Source organism: Xyrauchen texanus, chromosome 26 (assembly GCF_025860055.1).
Source record: "Xyrauchen texanus isolate HMW12.3.18 chromosome 26, RBS_HiC_50CHRs, whole genome shotgun sequence".
Taxonomy (NCBI): domain Eukaryota; kingdom Metazoa; phylum Chordata; class Actinopteri; order Cypriniformes; family Catostomidae; genus Xyrauchen; species Xyrauchen texanus.
In genome coordinates this window covers 18489111-18500341 of record NC_068301.1, presented here as the reverse complement: position 1 = coordinate 18500341, position 11231 = coordinate 18489111, and the positions used below count along the sequence as shown (strand labels likewise).

The 11231-nt window shown below is 35.2% G+C and overlaps 2 long non-coding RNA genes across 2 annotated transcripts; both read left to right on the top strand.

The window, feature by feature from the left end:
• The first annotated feature begins 6324 nt into the window (after window positions 1–6324).
• Window positions 6325–7431, top strand: LOC127620090 (uncharacterized). Its single transcript, XR_007967666.1, has 3 exons — window positions 6325–6532; window positions 7177–7248; window positions 7418–7431. It is a non-coding gene; the product is annotated as an uncharacterized LOC127620090 (long non-coding RNA).
• Window positions 7432–7433: 2 nt separating this feature from the next.
• LOC127620089 (uncharacterized) lies at window positions 7434–9064 on the top strand. Its single transcript, XR_007967665.1, has 2 exons — window positions 7434–7482; window positions 7762–9064. It is a non-coding gene; the product is annotated as an uncharacterized LOC127620089 (long non-coding RNA).
• The last annotated feature ends 2167 nt before the right edge of the window (window positions 9065–11231 follow it).

Below are 11231 nucleotides of genomic sequence, written 5' to 3'. Positions count from 1 at the left end.
GGCACTCTACCTGCTGTCTTTATTAAAACAAATGCATAGATAGGCACAATCGTTAGTCGATGCATGAATGTGGCTTGCTGAAAACATATGCACAAGGGACACAACCATCTGCTCAGCTGAACAGAACTTTGATGTTTGCAAAGACTTCAGTATTTTCAGATATTATGTGATTTGAAATGATGCTCCTATAGTTGTTAGACAACATTTGTAATGCAAAATAAACTGTTGGATTGAATGTTTTGAATTGTATATGTGGGAATTAGTCTAATCCCTGGATTCATGTGCATCATTCATGTTTTGGGAACAATGAGTACCTCTCATTAAGAGGAGAGAGAGAGAGAGAGAGAGAGAGAGAGAGAGAGAGAGTGTGTGTGTTTTTAATTAAACCTAAGCCAATCTTAATGAGATTTTAGTGTTTTAAATTGCTAGCATCTTAAGAAACAATATTAATTTCAAAGATGAGTTTTTCTCTCCTTGGTGTAACTCAAAGTTTATTGAGGTTGAATCCTCTAGATGGGTAAACATTGACACAGTGGCTACTGCACCTGCATGTTAAAGTTTATAAATAAAAAAAGTAATTATTCAAAGGCTCCTGTTTTTCTTACCATCAATTTCTCCTGTCATAAAGATGTTGCAAGCCTCTGACTGCTGCCCTCCACCAGAGTGCAGTAAATTTGATTTCTTGTCACTTTGCCATGCACAAAGCATGGCTATTTTGTCTTCCAATTCCTTTTCTTCTATTTTAAGGAGGTGCAGCAGTGCCATCTAGCCTATTGTATATATCACAGCCCCTGTTCTTGTTTCTATTATCTTAAAGGAATAATCTGGGTTCAATACAAGTTAAAGTCAATCAACAGCATTTGTTCTATAATGTTGATTACCACAAAAATAATTTTAAATCAGTTTTTTTTTTTTTTTTTTTTGCCCAAAATCAATAAATAAAAAAACCTGTTGTTTCAGTAAGGCACTTGGAAGTGAATGGGGCCAGTCCATAAACATGAAAACATACTCTTTCAAAATTATAGCCACAAGATGTAAACATTATGCATGTTTTATGATTTTAGTGCTATAAATTGCTTACTAAACTTATCTGTAAAAGTTTCCAAAAATATTGATTACAGGGTTTAACTTTCATGACAATTTAAATATTGAATATAACTTTACACAGGTAAGCAGTTTTATTACACTACAATCAAGTTATCAAAAAGATTGAGTATTTGAACTTTTATGGACTGGCCCCATTCACTTCCATTGTAAGTGCCTCACTGGAACCATGATTGTCTTTTTCTTTTCTTTTTTTTTTAAATAAAGGGATTCTGAAAAATTTTTGTCACAAATACTGTTGATCTTAACTTGTTTTGAACCCTGAATATTCCATTATTATTTCTCTGAACTATCTTACAACTGTAAAGTCTACTTTAATCAAAAACAGTAATTACCCATTTCTTAAAAGCTTTAAAGTTTGCAAGACATTAAAATTCTGTACAAATGACAACATATTCTGCATGAAACGGTTTGTTTACAAATAAATTCTTGATCTGATCAGTGATGCACATGGTAGCAAAATATAAAAAAAAGGATTAAAGGAATTAGAATAGGAATTGAATTTTAATGTCATTAACCTGTAGTTCAAGCTGACATGAGACCAAAAAAAAGAAGAAGAAAACTGAAGATAATTGTACTCTTCCATTATTTCTACATTGTCATTCAAGACAAACATCAGTCTGTGTCAGTGAAAATGAAAACAATGATTAAAGCACAATCATGTCTGGAATAGGCTTCCTAATCTTCTTTCATTTTTCACAAATCTCTGTGCTCTCCAGGGCAAATGGCTTTCTCTGTCCTACAAAATATAAAAGAAGAAACGGACAATATTTTTGACCTATAGAGTTCAAGTGAAGCGTGGAAGTCGTGGCTGAGATCTAAGATTTAACAAATAACACACTGATCCACTATTTGAGCATTCAACCTTAGATGTAAGCCTACCACATATTATATTGAGGCATAAAAACTCTTGACAACAAAGTCTGGGGTCCTCAGATCTGTTTTGCTGTTTACACCTTAAGGAAAAGGAATCACCTGGTCACAAAAGTACCAAGAACAAAAAAAATTTAATATTTTCATCTAATATTGATGGAGCAACATAATTTGTGTGAAATTAAATAATAACAGAAGGTTGTTTCAATTTAAATTCAGTTTTTGTTTTGTAGGCATATTCACATTTTACCGCTATGTGAAAAAATCCAGCAAAATGCGCCGGTGCGTTTGTCGACCCCAGAGGATTAACTTTAGCCTAACCATAAATTGTGATTCAAATATATATGATCACTCACCTCAAGACGCCGCTGCGGTGGTGGAGTCCATGCAGGAGGAGCAGCGTTTGGCACTGCGTCGCTTTTCAGCGCGAGCTGTTTGGAGAAGCCTATTTCCACCTCCATTGCGTTGGAGAAGCAATCCCGCGTAAAATGCAGTTTGCACACTCCTCCAGCTCTAGACGGGAACTCGTGGTCTTCCAGGCCAAGGACATGCAACCACTGGCGCCTAATTTCCAAGTCTGCTGGAAAGCTATACAGTCCAGCAGTGCTGTTGCAACCAGCAACACTACACCTACGTACCATCCTGACCACTGTACTAAATACAGATAATCTACGCTAACTTGAAGCTATCCTAACTGACGCAATACTATGCTACTAACTAACTATGCTTCTAACAATACTACACTAACAAATATGCTAATTAACTACCTAGGCTACACGAAATAATCTAAATAGCTATATAAATGCTATGCTAAATAGATGATAAAATACTCTATCCTGATCGTTTTCAATACTCGCAATTCCAACTCCTGACTCGCTACAGTGGTTTTGACGAAACGAGATGGTTTTTATACTGCCATGGGCGTGGTAGCTCGTACCAAGGGTGTGGTGAGCTGGAACCTGCTTACGTCAGCTCTCACCGCTTACGTCACGAACTACCGCAAACAGCCAATAGGAAAATTCAACTGCAGTAGCCACCGTTCAACCTGAAGAGGGCAGCACTCAGACGTTTTTACACCATATTTTGTAGAATTAAAACACTTTATACACAAATGTCAAAAAAATTACTTGAATCAATGACCAGTACTAATAAAGCCCCATTCTTACAGATCATTAACTAAAAAAAATTGGTTTAGGGTTTAGTTACCCTTTAAGAAAAACAAGGTGTTTTAGCCGAAATACCATTGGACTTATATGTGTGTGTGTGTGTGTGTGTGTGTGTGTGTGTGTGTGTGTGTGTGTGTGTGTGTGTGTGTGTGTGTGTGTGTGTGAGCGTGTATTTATCACTTTGTGGGTACCAAATGTCCCCATAAGGATAGTAAAACCTGAAATGTTTGACCTTGTGGGGACATTTTGTCGGTCCCCATGAGGAAAACAGCTTATAAATCATACTAAATTATGTTTTTTGAAAATGTAAAAATGCAGAATGTTTTCTGTGAGGGTTAGGTTTAGGGGTAGGGTTAGGTTTAGGGGATAGAATATAAAGTTTGTACAGTATAAAAACCATTATGTCTATGGAAAGTCCCCATAAAACATGGAAACACAACATGTGTGTGTGTGTGTGCGTGTGCGTGTGCGTGTGCGCGTGTGTGTGCGTGTGCGTGTGTGTGTGTGTGTGTGTGAAAATAACATAAGTATTTTTTCTCAAAATAAATTTGTTAATTTCAACATAAATATGCAACATTTTCAAAAATATATGACAAATAAGATAAAATTGCCTCAAATTCAAACTTTAGACATTATACGCAAATATTTCCTGGATCAGGAACATTTTTCAGTGTACCGTGACAAACATGTGTGCCCTATAATGTTAAGAAAAGTACTGTGGTAGTTTTTGTTGCTGTTTTGTAATTTGGGAGAAAACCAAATAAAATGTGCATTTTACCCCGAGGGACCTTTAGCCACTTTGTACCCACAGTACTACCTCTAAAATTTTGTTGTTGAACTGATTACCTTTGTATTAACACTAAAACATGTGGTTTCCACATGCATCTGCATCTCTCTGCTGTATGATTGTTCATATGCTTAATAGTAGTTCCTATAATTATCTTTTGTTAATATTTATGCTGAGCAGAACAATCTATAATACACTAGCAAGGATTTTTGGTAGTATTAGTAACAGATTCACTACTGCAACTTGATTCAAGTATCATTGTTTCCCAGTGAATATGTACATTCTTTAGCTCAGACACCAACAGTCAATCATTGCCTTGGAAACACCCAAGCAAGGATGTCACTTTGCTACGCTCTTGTGTTGAATAAATGTATCCTGTGTGCAATTAGCAGATTAACAAGAGCTTACTTCTGCCACAGGACTCTGGCAGGTAATTTGTTTGAAATACTGTATGAGTTTTATTTAAGAAAAGGAGAATTAATCAGCCTACAGGAGCATGCTAAGAGGTTGCTCATAATTCACACTGACACAATCCATCTCAATAGCATCATTATTATGTTATCATAACAAGCCAATGAAATAATCATCTGCAGCCTTAAACTGAACTTTTGATAGGACGTTTGGATTGAATGCATTTGCCTTTATAGGAAAGCTTAATGATGCTCCCTATTTAGTGAATGTCTTAACCTGCAGTGTGCTGTCTGTCTGCACTGGTCTCAGAACAGTTTGAAATGCACCAAATTTTCATCCTAACTCAATATAAAGCATCTAAAAAGGAATTTTCATGTAAATATGCAGTCAATTTAGCATTTCTAATATAAAACTTGTGCAAATAAGCGTACATTGTGTTTAGCAGTGTAGTGTTTTTTGATAAATCGCTCAAATGAAAAAAAAAATTCCATATTGAGTGAAACTAGAGACTCTAATCCTTTGATTCAATCACATTTCAATGTAAAAACGTAATTAAGTTTCTTACCAGATTCAGTTCTGTTGGCGTTTCTCCCAAAGACAAACTCTGCTGCGATCAGCACCATGTTGTTTTGTCACATGACTCTGTCTGTTGAAAGTTTAACCCTTTAATGACAGCCCAGAGTATACTGAACTTAGATTAGTCAGTTTAATTGAAATTAAATTATGCGTAATGTATAGCAAAGCCAAAACACAACATCCACCCATGTGTCTGCGGGGTCGCACAAGAATAGAGTGCTCATAAACTGGGTTCTTAACTGGTGGGTCATGACCCAAAAATGAGTCCCAGAGAAAAAAACTATGCTAAATGTGAATAATAAAATGTAACAATTCATAATTGTGCATAGTTAGGAAAACAAAATAAATAGTCTTATCAAATGTAAAAATAAAATATATATACAAAATATATAAAAAAAAATCGAGGAAGCACTTCCCATATCATTTGTTGATAGATTGTGTTTTGGTTGATAAACAATTTTGGTTCTGTATTGGGTCACCACTTGATGGCCAATGTAAAATCTGAATCCTGTAGCACAACCAGTTGTGAACCACTGTTCGAACATTTTATTATTATTTAATTCTCCATTACAGACACAAAACAGTATTTATAATGGCGACGTTTCCCTTTGTTGTCAGGCTGAACAACATTGTGTGCTTTTATAATCAAACCATTCCGAACTGTGCTGAAGTGGAAATGTATGGGGTGCCGTTTGTAAAGTGGCTCACGCTGAAAATAACAGCAACATTTTGTCACATTTAGCTTCAAACAATGTTTAAAAATCTGGTATGAATTTTTGACGGTCACTTTTTAGCACATTTACAACAATATTTGTTAACATAGAGATATTTTAAATAGTTAAATCTAAATATTAAATGCTACACTTAAATGTTAAATGTTAAATATAAATGTTAAATATAAATATAAATGCTAAATATAAATATAAATGTTAAATATAAATATAAATATAAATGTTATATCTAAATGTTAAATATAAATCTAAATGTTAAATATAAATATAAATGTTATATCTAAATTCTAAATGTTAAATCTAAATGTTAAATCTAAATGTTAAATCTAAATGTTAAATCTAAATGTTAAATCTAAATGTTAAATCTAAATGTTTCGTGTGAAACTAAATATTTAGCTAATATGCAAATTTAAATGCCGGTAACCGGAAGTGCCAAAATAAAAGCTCGAGGAGGTCAGTGGGTAGTGTCAAATAACGAATAAAAAACATCTCATCAGGGAAATGGACTCTTGGACATGGATTATCATGATAAAAACTAACTAAAAGAATAAGCACGTTTGGATAAACTGTAACTGTAAACAGTAGACTACTTTGAGGTTTTAGTGTCACTTTTATGAAAGATGAGGGACTTATGACCTGTGGCCATTATAGCCAGCCACGAGGGGCTCACTTCGACTGATCTGTCATGTTTGCTTGCATAAAGGCCAGCAAGAGCCAATCCCTACCCGCCCCTGACCAGGAAAGGTACTGTCGGTCATGGCCGCTCTGTGAAGATGTCAAACGAATCGGCGTTAGCCGAGAACATCGGCAGAGCCGTCCTGGCGGCTATACAAAATTTTTCAACAGCGACAGCAACAGCCTCTGGGACACCACAGAACACCTCAGTAAGTATGTTTTCCAAATCACGTAGCGTTGGATTCTTGTTAAGGCTAACTTTACGAAACTAGCTAAGTAGAGATTTGCTACTAGCACCAATGCACTTTATGTGTAACACATTTGATTCTATAAGCCGTAAAATTCACACCGGTTAAGTGACGCAGTGGGATGAACTCATGAGTAAATAAATGTGAGTTCAAGATTATGTGAAGATGGTCTGAGCAGCAAAGCACACATTATATAATTTAGCGTAACAGCTAACGGAGGCTCACAAATGACACTGTAAATTGTCGGTCAAATGGAAATCTGCCTCTGTCCTCAGTCAGACATCTCACCTTGGTTTACCTGCTGGCATTTGCTCACAAGATAAAACCCGTTCTCTGCTTGGCTAGGGAGAGAGAAAGAGTAATGCTGATGGAGGACAGAGGCAGTCACAATGATAAATACATTTAATCTAATGTTAATAAAGTACCAGAGTCAGAGTGCATACTGTTAAAAAACATAAAATGTATCTCTCTTTGTTTGCCAATCTCAACCCTGGTTTTTGACTGCTGGGCATATAAACATTAAAAACACATGGAATGTCTAATAATAATAATAATAATGTTGAATAATAAATAATGTTGCCCATATTTTGCTTTTGTCTCTTCAGGCTCCCACCACCTACAGTAACACACTGGGGCCAGCCACACCCACCACCTCCACTGGGACATCATATCGCTCGGTATACTTTCATACTCTTGTAACCTAGCTGGCTGTTTGTTGGTTTTTTAATGTGTGTGGTGTAATGTTTCAGCATTAGTTCCAATCATGGTGGCATGTTTTACACAACACCAACATGTGACAAGATAACAATGTCTTTGGTATTTTGTTCATATTTTAAAACTCCTCAGGGCTCCAGCACCAGCTTAACATACCTTTACCAGCAACAGACTTTGCTTCAGTGACCTGTCTTTCAGTAAGTATTCATTAATATTCATGTTCATATTTGTTTGATGGATTTCTCATTTACATTTCAGTAACCTCTCATCTTTTGAGTGTCAATTTTATTTAAACATTTTATTTTACATAAACATTAAAAAAAAAAAATGTACAGTACAATCTATAATTCTATTCAGTCAGAGAGATAATGAGTAGATGTGAATGCTCATCTGTTATAATGTCTGTAATTCTCTCTTTAATAACCGTTGTTTGTTATAGAAACTTGCCAAATGTCATATTCTTTGCTGTGTTCTAGAATGACTACCAAGGAAGACATCAGATTTCCAAAGAGGAGCTCGAACATGTTCTTTCTCTGAAAACCACCTTTACAGAAGCGGCATCTATTCTTTCAATTTCAAGGCCAACTTTCTACAAGTTACTTCAAGACTATAATATGCCAACGTCAAAATATAAGAGCATCAGTGATCAACAGTTGGATATTGAATTGTCACAAATAAAAACTGAACACCCAAATGTTGGAGAAGTGATGCTTATGGGACATCTCCGCTCCAAAAACATTGTGGTTCAAAGACAACGAGTAAGAGATTCACTCCGAAGGATGGACCCAATTGGTGTCCTAGCCAGGAGAAGAACAGCAATAGCTAGGCGAGTATACTCTGTCCCACATCCAAATTTCATATGGCATGTAGACGGAAATCATAAGTTGATTAGGTGGAAATTGGTTGTTCATGGTGCCATAGATGGCTACAGTAGGATGTTAATGTTTCTTCACTGCTCCAACAATAATCGTGCTGAAACTGTAAGAGATCTCTTTACTGCAGCTGTTCGACAGTTTGGCAGACCACTGCACATCAGGACTGATCACGGAGGAGAGAACGTTCAGATTTGGGAGGACATGCATGTGAGCAGGGGGATGGCTCTGTCTTAACAGGAAGTTCTGTACACAACCAGAGGATCGAGCGTTTTAATCGAGACTTGAACAAAAACTGCAGCCATATTTATGCACCCATTTTTTATGAACTGGAATCCCTGGGTATCCTAGACATAGACAATGCAACAGACCTATTTTGTCTCCATTATGTCTTTCTACCCAGAATCAACCGCACTTTGGAGGAATTCAAAGCTGGATTTAACAATCACTCTATGTCATCTGAAGGAAATAGAACACCAGTTCAGCTTTTTACTCTGGACAGTGATTTGCCTCATCTTCACAACCCAGAACTCTCAACAGCAGGGGTAGTTTTTTGTTCCTCAGCAAACTCTCAAAGTGTACTTTCCCCATTGAATGACAGGGATTTGCAAGAACTGAATGATGCCATTAACCCTCTTCAAAATGACAACAACAATGGCAAAACATTGTTTCAGAGAACACAACAGTTTATTTTTGATAAACTTGTAAATGTGTGATCTCAGCATATAACATGTACAATTGTGTAACATTAGTCTTATTTCACTTTCAAAAGTACACTGTGAAACAAATTTCAGGGCTCTACAGATGTATTGATACATAACTGTCTTCCACTACATTGCAATACATTGTTCCTGATTTTTAAAGTACCTAAATGTGCAAAGTAAAACAACTCAGTGAAGTAAAACAATACTTGTCAGTGTTTTGTAATATCTTATATATTACATAACTATTGTCTCTTTATTATGTATTTCTTAGAAGATGGCTGTTCACAAGGTAAGAACAAAACGTGTTTTCAGTGATTTTTGTGATTATGCATTTTGCAGCTACTAAAAGGTTTGGTAAAGTGCTTGAGGAGTAGGAATAGAAGGAATTTTTTTCAACACATGAACAAATACAATCTTCAGTTTATCACAAAATATTCAACATCAATAAATCTGAATATACATGGCTTTCAATGGTGAGGAGGGAATTCATAATTGTAATCTAAAAAGTACTTAATTTCTACAGAAGAACCTTACTTGAGTAAATGTCATTGTTAATTCCTTCACTACTGTTTCAGTATAAAAAAACTCTGGTAGTTAAATTCATCAACTATAATTGTTAAAAAACACACAACAAGGTTGAAGTAACTACATTAGTGATTTATTACTCTGACTGATTCCATATCCTTCCAATCATACAGTATAAAGAAGGGTCAGATACAGTCTCACAGAGGTAAACACTTTTTGTAATTAACATCCACATACAGGAATATCGTTTATAACAATCAGAAACCACATGGAAACCAGAGCTGATAGCTCCATCAATCCTTTTATACTTAAACGTACAGCCAAACATTAAGTCCTTAAACTATAATGAACTGAAAGGGACTACGGTTGCACACTCTTGTTCAAGTACAGCTTTAAAATTACTGAGGTGTTCTGTGGTGTCCCAGAGGCTGTTGCTGTCGCTGTTGAAAAATGTTGTATAGCCGCCAGGACGGCTCTGCCGATGTTCTCGGCTAACGCCGATTCGTTTGACATCTTCACAGAGCGGCCATGACCGACAGTACCTTTCCTGGTCAGGGGCGGGTAGGGATTGGCTCTTGCTGGCCTTTATGCAAGCAAACATGACAGATCAGTCGAAGTGAGCCCCCTCGTGGCTGGCTATAATGGCCACAGGTCATAAGTCCCTCATCTTTCATAAAAGTGACACTAAAACCTCAAAGTAGTCTACTGTTTACAGTTACAGTTTATCCAAACGTGCTTATTCTTTTAGTTAGTTTTTATCATGATAATCCATGTCCAAGAGTCCATTTCCCTGATGAGATGTTTTTTATTCGTTATTTGACACTACCCACTGACCTCCTCGAGCTTTTATTTTGGCACTTCCGGTTACCGGCATTTAAATTTGCATATTAGCTAAATATTTAGTTTCACACGAAACATTTAGATGTAACATTTAGATTTAACATTTAGATTTAACATTTATATTTATATTTATATTTAACATTTAAATTTAACATTTATATTTATATTTATATTTAACATTTATATTTAACATTTAGATTTAACATTTAGATTTAACATTTAGATTTATATTTAATATTTAGATATAACATTTATATTTATATTTATATTTAACATTTAGATTTATATTTAACATTTAGATATAACATTTATATTTATATTTATATTTAACATTTATATTTATATTTAGCATTTATATTTATATTTAACATTTATATTTAACATTTAACATTTAAGTGTAGCATTTAATATTTAGATTTAACTATTTAAAATATCTCTATGTTAACAAATATTGTTGTAAATGTGCTAAAAGTGACCGATCAAAAATTCATACCAGATTTTTAAACATTGTTTGAAGCTAAATGTGACAAAATGTTGCTGTTATTTTCAGCGTGAGCCACTTTACAAACGGCACCCCATAGAAATGCTCTCCTCGGAAACACACTGCCTAATGGTGGTAAAGGAAATTCTGTCTGCAATGCTTCATTAGTTGTATCAATTAATATAATCAAATACAGGCCTTGTAGATACTGTAGCTCTATTCCTGCCTTACATAATTCTACACTTTCTACACCATTTATATAAATACAATCAGCATGTAGATCTCATTCATCACTCTTTGACATTTGTATTTAACAAGTCACACAACCAGAATTCAACATGTATCGGTGTTGATTAACCCCAGAGAAGGTCTTTGTACATATGACTTACACAGTCAATCTTAAACTATCAATGAGGTGATTAATTGTACAATTTGTTCAGCTGCATTTGGTTCTTTTGCAAAATCACACAGTGTTTATAGTCATGCGTAGCCAGACCTATTACTGCAGTTATTACAAAGACTGT